The sequence below is a fragment of the Chiloscyllium plagiosum genome, unplaced genomic scaffold (genome assembly GCF_037043375.1).
Source record: "Chiloscyllium plagiosum isolate Xiang-an unplaced genomic scaffold, Cpla_swu_hap1 HiC_scaffold_17, whole genome shotgun sequence".
NCBI lineage: Eukaryota > Metazoa > Chordata > Chondrichthyes > Orectolobiformes > Hemiscylliidae > Chiloscyllium > Chiloscyllium plagiosum.
This window is the reverse complement of record NW_028270155.1, coordinates 57143108-57158388: the sequence shown is the minus strand read 5'-3', so window position 1 is coordinate 57158388 and position 15281 is coordinate 57143108.

Sequence of the window (15281 nt, the reverse complement as noted above, 5' to 3'; positions counted from 1 at the left end):
TTCTCTCTCTCCCTATTTCTCGGTTCACTAGCACATGGCACGGGCAACAAACAGGAGATAACAACTCTGTTCTAGCACTAAGTTTCCACTCTAGCTCCCTGAATTTCTGCCTTGAATCCCAATCTCTTTTCCTACCTACGTTGTTAGTGAGGATGCTTCATCAGGAACAGCGGTCTGAAAACTTGTGATTTCAAATAAGCCTCTTGGACTATAACCTAGTGCTATGTGACTTCTGTCCTTGTCCATCCCATTCCAACATCTCCACATCACCTCCTCTACCATAAATATGAATTTGTTAATGACAGTAAAGATTTGCCTGAGGAGGCTTAGCAGTGACTTGATGACAGAAATGTGTCCTTCTGAGGCCTCCATATATCAACGAATCATTGGTGGTAGATATGAAAGTCAACATGGGCCTTTGATTCTTATCCCTGTGCTTTTTTTCAGGACTGCTGAAGAGGCAAGTTAGTGTCTAGAGATATATCAGGGAGAAGAATCAAGGATTAAAATATCATTGCTTTCAACAATTGGCTAACTCCAGCAATGAGTGGGCAACACCATTTAGAAAGAGTGCTTGTTCTTGGGCCTTCTGCTCACATTTGGGTACTTGATACAACAAAGCTTTAGAACGGGGTGGATTTCCTCCAAAGGAATGAACATTTTAGATCATGCCTGTGTCAAGTACTAGGTCTTTTGCATGGTAAGGACTCAGCAGCCAAGATATGAGCTGTTTAATTCTTGATACATCACAAATGTAAGAATAAGTGTTTTAGTTTCTGTTTAATTTAGAAAAAACATTTTGAAATTTGAGATTGGAACATTACTTTTGAAAATGATTTTGTTCAGAATATGCTTCTGATATATTTACTTCCAATAATATATTTACTTTGTAATCTACATAACTGCTTAAATTTTGGAAATTTATGTCCCAACTCAAAGGAAGAAGTGTATACAATGGTTTTCTCCATTCCATGTTCTCGTTTTCATCCCACATGTAGTGCTGAAGATGTTTCTTTGAAGATTTTGTACCTGGCAATCTTTGTACCTAGCTTCATAAGGACTGTAATGTTGACCTTTTAACTTAATTTTTTCATTTTTCTAATTTATACCCAAGATTTTGTATCTAAGTATCTTTGTACCTAAGATGGCACTGGAGACGGCAACTTTGTATCCCTTGTACTTGAGTACATGTGACAATAAGCCTGATTCTAACTCTAATACCTCTAGCCTGGGTCTCTGAATTACTACATCACATCACCCCAAAGACTAATGTTCTCAGAACTTGGGTTCAAATCTCATCGCAGTAGCTGATGGAATTTAAATTCGATTAATATATCCGGATTTGTTTCAGTCATGGTACCCATGAAACCATTGTCAATTGTCATAAAAACCCATTCGGTTTATTAATAACCTTCAGGGAAAAGCATAAAATGTAGGAGCAAATGTAGACCATTTGTCCCATCGAGTTGGCTTCACTATTTAACGAGATCAAGACTGATCTGATCAACTCTACTTTTCTGCCTTTTCCCCTTGCTGATTGTTTGAATCCATTACTCATGAAAATTTGTCTCTCTCACCATTGAATATACTTAATAACCCAGCCTCTATCGGGCACCATACCTGATTTGGCCGACACATGGTCCACAACATTGTAGTTGATTCCTAACTGCTGTCTGAAATGACCTGGCAAACCAGTCAGTTCACAGAAAATTGGGGATTGGCAACAAATGCTGGCCTAGCCGGCGATATCTTCACTCTGTGAAAGAGTAAAGAAAAACGTCTCTTCCTTAATTGATTTAAAGATTTTATAAATAAATTTCAATCAACAAAGAATGCAACCCAACAGTGCAGAATGAAATAATGGACGATGTCACTATGATTCGATTTTTGAGGCTTTTTCCATCATCATTTTTGTGAAGGATGGAAGATAGGGTGCCAGGGATGCAAAAACCTATTTGTCAAATAGAAACAGAAGTTGTAATAAAGCTAGAAGAATCGTTCGTATCTTGAAACCACACCTCTCATTACTGCAACTGGTTAGGGACGGTATAGATATCTCTCCCAGGATTTCAAAAATAATGCATCAGCGTGTGCAAGCCCATGATGCAGTACAAAATGAAAATGGAAAATAGCAACGGAATCAGCACTGCAGGAAGGAACACTGACATGGTAGGTATTAATTCCAAAACTCTTCCACATATTGTGATGACAGCCACATTCTACAGATCAAGGAGGTTGTGAATTGTGTAGTCTTCTCCATGTAAGGCATTTTCCTATATTTCCTGCCATAGGAATTTCATGTGAACAAAGTTCATGAATTCTTTGAATTTCATAAATTCCTCTTCAGATCATAATGGTCTGTGCCCATACTAAAGGGATGAAGTTTTGGTTTTCAGATTGGTGACTTGTGACCAGTGGGGTTCCACAGGAATCAGTGCTGGGACTGCAATTATTTACAGTAGTAATGACTTGGAGGAAGGAAGTGAATGTACTGTAACCAACCTTTTAGATGACAAAACATAGATGGAAAGACAAGTTGTGAGAGGGTACAAATAGTTTACAGAGTGATATTGATAGATTAATTAAGCAGGCTAATGTTTGCAGATGGAGTATAATGTGAAAAAATGTAAAGCTGCTCATTTTGGAAGAATATAATTTAAATTAAGAAAATGTAGAAGGCTGCAACACTAAGGGACTTGGAAGTACTTGTACATGAAACATAGAAAGCTGGTACACAAGTGCAGCAGATAATCAGGAAGGTGAATGGAATGTTGGCCCTTATTTGAAGGGGATTGGAAGATAAGGGTAGGAAAGATATCGTTTCATTGGAGGCAGTTCAGAGAAGGTTTACTAAATGATCCCTGGTGTAGAGGGCTTGTATTATGAGCAAAGGCTAAACAGGTTGGCACTCTCTTCACTCAGAAGAATGAGAGGTGATCTCATTGAAACATATAGGATTTTTAAGGGGCCTGACAGGGCAAATGTTGAGAGGATGTTTCCCCTCATAGGGGCATCTAGGACCAGAGGGCACAGTCTCAGAATAAAGGTGGCAATTTAAGACTGAGATAAGGAGGAATTTCTTCTGTCAGAAGGTTGTGAGTCTTAGGAACTCCTTGCCGTAGAGAGTTATTGGGGTGGAGTCCTTCTGTATGTTTAAGGCTGAGATAGATTCTTGATCGAGGTCGAGGGGTGGGGGGAGTCAAGAGTTACGGGAAAGGGTAGGAAAGCAGATATGAGGATTGTCGGAGCAGCCATGAGCCAACTGAACAGCAGAGCAGGCCTGATGGTCTGAAAAGCCTATTCCTGTCCCAATTTCTTATTCTTTATCACTGGTTGAACCAGGTTTCTGTAAACCTGGTAAATTGCAATTTACTGTACTTTGTGTTTTGCTGTGATTCATTGAATTCAATGCAGTGTGTGGAACAGATTCATGAATAGTTAGAAATATTTGAATTAAGCAGATTTTGAAAATGTGTCATTATGAAATATGAAACATTTAAGCATTTGATCCTTCTTTAACGTATATGTCCACTGTTGCAGACGTCTCTTGTAAGACAATAACCATAGCAAATGCAAGCAAATGCAACATTTATGAGTAATCAATTCAACTGAGAAAAGTAGATGTATTATGGAATTGTCTGTCTCATCGAGGTATGCCATGTTACTGAAAAACTTTGGAATCACTGATACAGAAGAATGATTCATTAAACAATCAGTGTTTTTTTTACTTGTGATTCATCTGTGATACAGAGCTTTGATTTTGCCACTTTGAATTCAGTTACTCTTAGCATTCTATAATAATGTACCCAAAATCACAATATCAAGGATCTTAGTCATCAACAACATACGTAGGCAACTATTCAAGAAGTTTCCTAGTTAATTTAGGTCAATAAAGCATGTAAGCCAGGTGGAGAATATGCTTTCAAAGGTATGAAGCTAATGTTTCAGTTGTACAAGGAATGGGTGAGATAACATCTGGAGTAATTTGTTCTGTATTGGTCTCCCTATTTAAAGAAGATTGCAAATGCATTGGAAGCAGATCAGTGAAGGTTACTACACTAATAACTGGAGTGGTCAGGTTGTCTTATGAGGAAGAGTTGGACCAGGTGAGATTTTATTCACTGAAGTTTGAAAGAGTAAGACACAACTTAATTAAAACATATAAGATCTTGAGTGGTATTGACAGGTTGTACCTCGAAAGCTTGCTTCTTCTGTCAGGTGAATGTAGAACCAGGGATCAGTGTTTGACCAGGGAGTCACCCAGTTAAGAAAGAGTTAAGGAGATTTTATCCTCCCAGAGATCATGAGTCTTTGGAACAGTGTTTCTCAAAATGTGCTGGAAGCAGAGTCTTTGAATAATTTGAAGGCAGAGGTAGATAGATTCTTGTGCAGTAATTGGGTGTAAGATTGTTGTTGTAAGCAAGAATGTGCAGTCATCTAATCAGCCATGATTTTATTGAATGATCGAGCAAACTTGAGAAGGCTGAATGGTTTACTCCTCCTCTAGTGCATATTTAGTTGACTCTGCTGTTTAGCTTCTGCTCCCAAGTCCAAGATGTCTAATTCATTTCAGTTCACTTCCTTTTGTAAATTGAATGGGCTCAAGACGGGCGGCACGATGGCACAGTGGTTAGCACTGCTGCCTCACAGTGCCAGAGACCTGGGTTCAATTCCCGCCCTAGGCGACTGACTGTGTGGAGTTTGCACATTCTCCCCGTGTCAGCCATGCTAAATTGCCCGTAGTATTAGGTGAAGGGGTAAATGTAGGGGAATGGGTGTGGGTGGGTTGCGCTTCGGTGGGTCGGTGTTGACTTGTTGGGCCGAAGGGCCTGTTTCCACACTGTAAGTAATCTAATCTAAGACAGTGATAGGAAAGCTAAAATGATATTTTGCCGAAGCTTCCTTATTCCGTGTGTTTTGTTCACAACAAATATTATGGGAAAATAATACATCATCCAGTGAAACGTAAGTGGCAAAGTATTCTGAAGCTTTCCTTTACAGTTTGTGAGGTTGAGATTGAAAAGGTTGATGAAGATACCCAGAGAAATAAAAGGGCTTAATTCCTGATACGTCCACCACTTCAAAATGTTGAGTTACCAAACACCTGGGTACACAATAAATTTTTACCATGCATTGATTAGTTGCCACCACCTCCAAGTCTCCATAGGCTGTGATTGATGCCATTACTGGAAGCTGTGATACTCAGTGTTCAAGACGACCCACTTCCTACAGCTCAGTTCCTTTGAGAATTCTCATGCATTTTTCTAATTAAAGAGCTGTACTTTGACTTTCTGCACACCTTGGACAGAGCTTTCCTCAACTAGAAGTGCCAACACTACTAGATGTTTGGTGCGTAGGCTTCTTACGTTAACATTAACTCCAGCAAATTTTGATATGGTTGGACATTGAGGCCTCCCAGGCAAAGTGTTTTCTTATTAACCTATTCTGGACAAAATGAGGACAGTTGCCGAACATTGCTGTAATCCAATTGTTATTAATACTGTCAAGGTATAGTGGGAAATGAGATAGATGGAGGGTAATATGTCTAAAACATCTTTCCATACTCCCATAGTTGGTATGCTAGGTTTCCGGCCAGGGACAATGGATCCCAGTTTAAATCCTGGGCAGATAGGGAAGTCTCTTGTTTGGGTGACCTGTTTGAAGATGAAACGTTAATGTCATTTGATCAAATAACTCATAAGTATGGATTATCGAGTAGGGAGCTCTTCCATTTTTTCAGATCAGAGATTTTATCTGAAAAAAGACTATATTTCTGACTGAGTGTTATAGATCTGATGCGGAAAAGAGGGTGCTTCAGACTAACAGCTCTCTTTCAATGTGTACTCTCTATCCTTTGTTGGGGGAAGGTTCCTCGGGTCACATCGAGCGATTACGGGAGGTCTGGGAGAGACACTTAGCGGTGGAGATCACTCCGGAAACTTGGGAGGACATTTGTGAGAATGCAAGGAAGATTTAATTATGTAATAGGACCCATGCTATGCAGTTAAAGATTTTTCATAGAACTCATCTGGTCCCAGATCATCTTGCGAAATTTAAGTAGGGTGCGCCTTAAATGTGCCCCAAGTGTAAAATAAATATGGGTCCCCTCACTCATTGTTTGTGGTCCTGTCATTGGCTCTGTAGGTTTCTCCTCATGGGGGCATCTAGGACCAGAGGGCACAGTCTCAGAATATGTTTAGTATGTCAATTTTTTTGATGAATTATGTGATATTTACTAAAGTTTGTGGGTTGACCTGTAAATGGTGCTTCAATGTGTATGTTCTACATTAAAAGAATTAAAAATAAATTTAAGTAGTTGCAATAAAAGTGTGTTGAACTTGGACTCCAGATACTCACTTCAGTTTATTAATTGTTACCTCCCTTGATAATATATTCTCCTGGCTTAGCAGAGAACTGAATGTTCTTTGGCTTTCTTAGCTTGGCTTCATGACAAGCCCTGAATCCTTGATCTGCTGTTTGTGATTTCAGGTCAGTGCCAAAGTATTTTTAAATGTTTATCTGTTGCACATGACTGATTGTCTGTGGTAAAGAGCTTTGCTGTTAAACTTTTGTATTTGCTGTTAGTGGGCTGGCAGTGTTGAACAAAGAGCATTTGTCTTAGCATTGACAGAGACCATAGTGGGTCTCATTAGCTTGGAATTGATTTTCACCCTTCAATCTGCAGTTAGTGCCGTGTGAAAATCAGTCAGAGTAATTTTTAATTTGGTGTATACCTTGCAAGTAATCTAGCAAAGACTGCTGGCTAACTGATTTGCGCTCCTTGTTTAGTATATGTGGCTCCATTTTACACACTTACTCAAACTCCATGCAAAAACTGGCTAACACTTACAGTTTAGAGTTTGGATACCATACCTATTATGCAATTAATGTCCAAAGGTTATGGATACCCGTCTAGTACTTTGACTTTCTGTGAAGGGACACTGTATGCTTCAATTTTACTGACTTCACATTAAGGAAATAGTAGAAGCTGACAGTTGGAGCATTTTGTTACTGCCAGAACCTGTAGGTCAGGCTCTGATAATCATCTGGAAAAACATTGTTGTAGTAAATAAATTGTATCAGTAGTTGTGCTAGTGGCTCCAACCCTCTGTGCTGTTGGCAAACTGTTGGCCTGTATAGCACAGTGCGATCAAGGGAAGATTCCTGGTCCTTTGTTGGTCCTTTCCTACGAGAAAAAGGGTCAAACCACTGAGTTATCACCATCTACCAGTTTTTATGTCAGTCCTAAAATTTATTTATGGAGTAGCATTGTAGAGGTTCACTCAGCAACTGCTTCAGTAACTCAGGAAATGGTGTCAACATGAGAGATAACACAAAGAGAGTACTTAATTTGTAAGATAATGTTACAAATGAACGGAACATTTCCCTCAAGACTGAAACATGTGCAAATAAAAATTAAAAATTGCAGATTAAGTGCCAGATACAGATTAAGGTAAGATGGTTGGACAGTGCTGTTATCAACTTTAATTTTATGAGCATCACAGTGTATAGAGTCAAATGCAAATCTTAAAAATTGCCATTGGGTATCCAATAATTGATAAACTTGGCCAAGAAGCAGCTTGGATATTTACAATACATGCATGAGAATACTCATTCATAAATATTCCTGTGTTGGGTTACATGAATCGTGTGCAAAAGCTCCCTCCTTATACGACTTGGATGGTTCGTACAGGAACACAAACGTTAATGTTAAGAATCCAAATATATTTATAGATTGAAAACTAATGGAGAATTGCAATTGCTTGAAAACATCTTGGAACTATATTAGGTATTTTGAATACAGACCAGGCTCCAGTTCAGGTTTTAGAAATTTAATTATGGCATCTATAGAAAAATATCATTGCGCAACTCTTTCTTTCTGTTGCAACAGGTTTTCTTAAAATATAGAAATACTAATATTATACTCTGCAAAGATAAGGGCAATGTTAGTGCCCAGTTATCCTGGTGGATGGATCCTTTCTCAGTAACCTTATTCAATGGATCCTATTGGTTTCCAACTGCCTCTCAAGACTGATACTTTATTCTAATAACCAGTTCTCTTTTCTAACTGCTTCCTTTTTGATAAGGAAAGACTCCCCATGGAGTGGGTTGATGCCACAAGTGCAACTACTGGTACAGTTTATTTACGGGAAGTGTTTTTCCAGATGGTTATTAGAGCCTGAACTTAATGTTCTGGCAGTAACAAAGTGCTCAAAATGCTATTTCCTTATCGTGGAGCCAATACAATTAAATCATACACCATATCCCTTCACAGAGCATCAATTTACTTGAAAGGTGTTTATAACCCTCAGGTATCTGTTGCTTTATAGCTACAGTGACTGAGGTCTAAGTTGTGAGCACCAGCCATTATTTACATGGAATTTGAGTAAGTGTGTAAAATGGAGCCAACTATAAATCTAATTTGTTTTGGAAGGCTACATGGTCTCCAAATATTATTCTGTACTTGAGAATTCCCAGTGGTGTCTAGTCAACTTCAGCTCTGGTTCTGTTATTTATGTCCTTTGTTTCTGATTTCCATTCCTCCATTGCCTTACCATGGTCCATCTCTGGCTCTTCACCTGACTTTGTCTACTTCACAGTCCCAGTTCTGGGGATAGACCATCCCCTCTGTCTGCTATAAAGCCTGTCACTCTGATAGGTACCTTCGTTACACTTCCTCCCATACCCTTCAAGTATTCTTAAACATATTCTAATGCAACTGTCCTGACAACTTTCCACACTATTTCTTTCAATGTGTCGTTCCTTTTACTCAACAGAGGATTCCCATCGGATAGTTTATGAGGCTACTTTCTGCCTGGCCATCTTCCTCCTCATCTCTTCCCATGCTCTTAGGCCCCAAATACTTTGCCGAAGTAAAATAATTATTTATTTTATGCTATATTGGGTACTGTCTCCTGTACCTTGGAAAGAACCAATGTAGAAGGCAAACTCTGCTCAGTTTGCAGCGTTGCCTGGACTTGGTTTGCTTGCTATTTTAAATTCTCTGCCCCATTAGAAGACTAACCTGTGTGTTCACATTCTCTTACACTTGTCCAATGCACCTTAATGGAAAGGAACAGAATATCATCTTCAGATTAAGCTGTTGACAACGCTTCAAACACAATATTTGAGCGAATCAATTTCAGGCCATAATTCCTACTGCCATTTTTCCACACTGCATGTGCTGATGTGCATTCTCCTGTTGCTATTCACACCTTCTCCAGACTGAGTGTAGGCTGGTGGAATTCTTCAGCTGCTGGGACCATGAACTGAAATTTTGAGGTTGCAAACTCCACGGCAGCAATGGTTGCCATAGAACTCTGACTGAGTGTTAACAGTTACAAGATCTCTTTAAATCCTTGCATTTTTAAAGAGTGAGTATGGTCTAACTAGCTGCTCTCGGAAGCCTGACTCCTTTCCAGAAACAACCAGTGAGAAGGGTAAGTACTTTCTAAAATCCAGCAATGTAGACAGCTTCCTGCACCCAGACAGATCTCACAGCTCTGGGGTCACAGTCATCAAGTATCAATAAGGAGTCCAGAATGGGGAAAAACAAAATTGGGAAGCATTGCTCTAGACGTTTTATTTCTTTCCTTATTCCATGATTACCACCTTTGCCTTATATCCTTAACCTTTTTGTCACTGATCCTTCCTTCCTTCCACCCAATCATGGACCTTCTCTTTATTCCTTCCTTCATTGCATCCCACCCCTTTATCCTTAGCTTTCTATTTACTTATAAATTTTTATACATCTTAAATTCTTCTTCAGTCAGCATAAGGAATAGGCCATACTCAGCCTGCCATTCACTAAGAACAAACCTGAACTTCTACATAAGGTTCACTTTCCCAGCCTATTCTCATTTCCTTTAGTCCTCAAAAATCTTATCGATCTTAATCTTGAATAAACTCTTCAACTGTACACCTACTGCTCTCTGGAGTAGGGAAGTCTAAAGATTCACAACCCTCTGAATGAAGAACTTTATCCTCAACTCAGGCACATGAGGCTGGCCCATTATCTTGGATTGTAACCCAAGCTCCATTCTTTTGAGTTTGGGGAAACACTGTCTACTTTGTGAAGCCCTCAACAAATTTTAGATATTTCAATAAGATCACCTCTCATTTTTCAAGATTCTGAAGGATAGGCCCATTCTACTTAATCTCTTATCAAAAGCTAACCTTCTCACCCTAGGGATCAATGTAATGAACTATTGTTACACCTCCACAGAATCCCTGCAGTGCGGAAGCAGACCATTTGGCCCACCGAGTATACACTGATGCTTTGAAGAGCATCCCAACCAGACCCATCCCTGTAACCCTGGATAACCCCACCTAACCTACACATCCCTGGACACTACAAGTCAATTTCCCATGACCAATTCACCTAACCTGCACACTTTGGACTGTTGAAGGAAACCAGAGCACCCATAGGAAACCCACACAAACGCAGGAAGAATGTGCAAACACCACACATTCAGTGACCCAAGGCTGGAATTGAAACCAGTGCCCTGGTGCTGTGAGGCAGCTGTGCTGACCACTGACCCACTATGCTGTACCTCATCTAAGTCCAAGTATATCCTTCTTTGAGTAAACAGACCAAAACTCTATAATGGCATCTCAGTACCTTTTCAAAGTTCATACAATCACAATAAGACTTCCCTACTGTTACACACCAACCTTTTGAAACAAATGCCAAGGTACCATTTGCCTTTCTAATTGCTTGCTGTACTGTATGATAATTTGCTATGATTCATGTACAGAAATATCCAAATTCTTCCAAACACCAACAGAAATGTGATAACTTAGTTTTCCTCCCCACCTGACCTGCCAAGAATGTTCTGTTATATGCCCAGCGCATGTAGTCATACTCTTTAAAACCAGGCAGCACATATAACTAAACATCACGTAATAATTTCTGTTTCCGCAATACTGGCTAAAGTAGATTCCTATTCCGATGTTTCCAGTTTCAAATGATGGAACCCTCTTGGTGCCTCCTTTCCTTTTTGCTCTTGAATATAAACATGACAGCATATCTCTCCACAGAACACCTACCTTTGAATAATAAGATCAAAATGTTGAACATTCTTTTTGAGTTGTTCCCTTGGCCTGTTAGTCCATTGCCCAGACTTAATCATATTGAGTCATCTGACATATAGTCCTCGGTAATCACATTTACCAATTAAAGGGAAAAGGAGCTATATTTTCTGGATGGAAACATATGAACTTTTGGCACAGGGTAAGGTGGCAATCAGATGTACAGTAAGATTGGTTCTAATCACTTGTTCAAGCCACTACTTGCTCAAGCCTAGAATTATATGCTCAGGGTTTTCTCTACATTTTTAAATCCTTTGAGTCCAGCAGATATTCAGTTGGTATTCAGAGTGCATTGTTTCAAGAATCACCGGAAGACTGCTTTCTAATAATGGCTCAACTTGATTTGTCAGCCTGCTTGCAGTAGCTCAGCACAGCACCAAACTATGCTCAGACCCAATTTCCCTGGCTGCTTCTTGTCAACATTGTTCCATGATCTCAGCGCGTCTTTTCTTTCTCCAGGATTTTCTGTTGGCAGAATGATTTGTAAAGACACATTTAGATGTGTTTTTGGGAGCTGTCATCTGCTCCAGTTCCTCTTTATGCAGGATGATTTTTCTGTGATTAATGAGAAATCAAGCATCATCATGAACAACAGTGCCCAGAACAGTAATAGCACAGAAAGGATAGTGAACTGGGCAGAAGCATGGCAAAGGTGAATGGGGCACATTGGGCAGACTGGTATGGGAAGGGTAGTACAGTATAAATGGCATAACTTTGAAAAGTTTGGATGAGTCAAACTTTGTCAAGAACCCACCTGTGGAATATTTTAACATGGAGAGTCTGGCCTGGGGTCTCTCTCACTGCTACCACTCACTGGTTGATAATCAGCCTGTTTGGATGTGTTATGAATGCATCTTCCATGGCCATCAAGTCTTGAAGTGGGACTTCTGGCTCAAGGGCATGAATATTACACTGCACCATGAGATCTCACTCACCAATGCAGAGAAAGGCAGTTTGACAGACCAAGTTCCTGCTGCAATGGACAGCTTGCCTGAAAACTTATGGATCACAGCTAGAAAAGTGAAGGAGTCTGCCCTCTAGCCTGACCCAGAGATCGGCTCAAAGCCTGAAACCAATCCTCTTCAGTACAAAACGGCTGGCCATTCACATCCAGTGAGCTGTGGAGACCGCATTGTAGCAGCATCTCTTAGCTGAGGTTCCACTGCAGTCTTCTGCAGAACGCCCAACAGCATTTATAGAATGACAAAATGCTGCAATGGCAGTGCAGCATCTGCCATGGTGATTCTGGGCTCCTCCATTGAAAGAGGTTTGCAGCCTGCCTCAGCTGCCGAAACAATACACCAGTCCTCCAATACACCAGTGGCAGACTGAGTAGATGCCCCCAGATGGTAGTATGGGAATCAAAGAACCTACTGGCCTCACTCAGGATGTCAGCTTTACTCCTCCTTCCCCCTCCTTTCTTGCCAGCACTTGTCAGTAAAGTTGGCCAAACTGCTGAGGCCTATGGTGAGCTGTTGCAGTCTGGGCTGGACCATTCCAGTCCCTAGCCTGTTACAGGCCATCCCATGTCAGTGTCTGAACTACCCTCTTCAGGCCTTTAGTAGCTGTCCATCTCATCTGCTGCTATTGTCACTCGGGATGCACATTGTAGAAGCAGCAGTGTAGCTAACAGCAGGATAGCAAAGGACAATATCAGATTGGTTACTGGCTATTCACGACACTTTATATTTAATCCAGTGACTATAACTGAACTGAATATTAGGCTTAGTTTATAATGACCTGCAATCTGCTACTTTATCTAACCATTGACCGAGACAAACTTCAACACACAAATATTTCATTTGTATTTTAATTGTTTAATATATCATCAGGAAATGAAATCAAGTAGCCTCCTCAACCACCCTTAAGGTTGGAAATCTACAAAGGAGAAGGGACTCTATGTAACACTTCAATCCAAAGACCCTCCATTACAGAAACAAAGAATATAGAGCAGGAGTAAGCCATTTAGTCCTTCACTGCTCCACTATTCAATACCATCACACTTTCTCTCCATACTCTTTGATCCCTTCAACCTTAAGAACTATATCAAACTTGTTTTGATCTCAACCACTTTCTGTAGCAGAGAATTCCACAGGCTCACCACTTTCTGGGTGAAGACATTTCTCCTCATCTCAGTCCTAAGTGGCTTACCCCACATCCTTAGATTGTGACCTCTGGTTCTGGACAGCTACTGGGAACATCCATCCTACATTTATCCAGTCTAAGCCCTTCAGAATGTTACAGGTTTCTATGAGATCTTCCCTAATGTTCTAAATGTATTACTGCAGGAATCTTCCATCTGCGTCTCCAGCACAAAATAGATGCAAATGGCCAAGAACTGACTTGTTGGAAAATTTGCCAGCTCCTCACTGATTTCCCAAGTGAACCCATTTTCCCTGCTCAGTTTACTGCCAGAATTAATTGTTCTTTCATAGAATGTGCAAGAGCTAAAATTAAATGCTCAATCTTGTATAAATGGAATGACCTCATGTGCAGTAATTGGACAGTAATGTCAGTTCCCATGTGTAAAGAATTGAAATCTTGTTTTCCTCAAAAGTGACCAATAGATATTTTTAATCAACATTTTCGAACATGTTATGACATTTCTGGTGCAAGTAGAATTTGATCCCAGATGTCCTTGCTCAGTGGTGGGGTAAGCTCAAAGGTGAGGTAAGCTGAGTTCCAGCAATCAAAATGAGAAAATTAGGAATTAAATTGAACACTTCTTTCTCTGCAGAATCATTTTTGCAGGAGATATGTGCTGGCAATACCTACTGTACAGAGTCACCTGGAACGACCAAACAGAATTGCCTTTGTGGGCTTGGAGCCACCTGAGGAGCAGTTAAGTCAGTTGCTGCTATTTGACCTGTAGCCAACCTCGTCCTGGGTTGTTATATACAGAATCATTGAGCGTAAGACTGAAGTTATGTTGGGCATTTAGAAAATATTGTTTCAGCTCCAACTGGAATATTGTGTCCAATTCTGCTTGGGCATTTTAAGAAGGAGCTGTAGACTTTGGAGATGGCGCAGAAAAGATTTACAAGAATGGTTTGAGTGAGAAAGGACTGGAGTTATGTGGATAGATTGGAGAAGCTGAGGCTGATTGCATAACAAAGTTTTTTTTTTAAATGCAGTGAGTTGTTAGGATCAGAAATACACTGCCTGAGAATGTGATGGAGTTATATTCAGTCATGACTTTCAAAAGGGGAATGGTAAGTCATTCAAGAAGAAAGCAATTGCAGGGCTGTAACAGAAGGATATCAGCGTGGTCCCTGTTCAAGGAGGCAATAGGTTTGCATTTGCAGAACTATTATTACCTGACTGAAGAGGATTGGGCTTGGCAAGATGCAAAATGTTCACAGAAAACAAATGAATGTGATTAAATTGATAAATCTCAAAACATCATTGTTACTAAAGTAAAATACTTCGCTTACAGTGAATCTCAAAATGCTGGAAATACTTGGCAAGTCTGGCAATATCCTTGGAGATGGCACAGATGTCCTGAGCCCAGATTAAATGTTGTTCCAAATCCACATCTTATTGGGTGCTGCAACCTGGCACCAATTTTCAACCTCTGCAAGTTGTCCTTCTGACTTGGAAATATAGCACCATTCCTTCAGTATTGCTGGGTCAACATCCTGTAATTCTATCCCTAATGGCATTGTTAATCAACCTACTGCAAGTGGATTTCAGCAGTTCACGAAGGCAGCTCACCAACAGCTTCTCTGGCCAGCTGGCAATGCCCATGTTCCAAGGATGAATTTTTTTTTAAAGTAGGCATTATTATGGAGACATTGGTTGGACTTATTTATTTAAACAAATGTTGTGGGACCTGGCTCTGTTTGGTCACACCTGACCAAAGAAACGTGTTCAATCTCACACCAATCAGCTCATCAGGAGCTGACAGGTGAGGCTAGGCAAATTTCTCAGCGAACAACAGATCTTGACACTGGTGATCCAGGGCATCAGAAGCTGCTGGCCAATCATGGGGCAGCAATTACTGGTTCCCAAAGTCTGCCGGCCCAGGTCTATTCCTTGAGGGATCCAGCAGTGATACAGTAAGTATTTTTTGTACCTCTCTTATGCGGTGAGGATCACGGAGAGGGGATGTTCAGAGGCAAGGGCAAAGGGGTGACTTTGAGAGGATATCGTTTACCCCTCAGTCATGGATTCAACTGCCTGCGGATCAG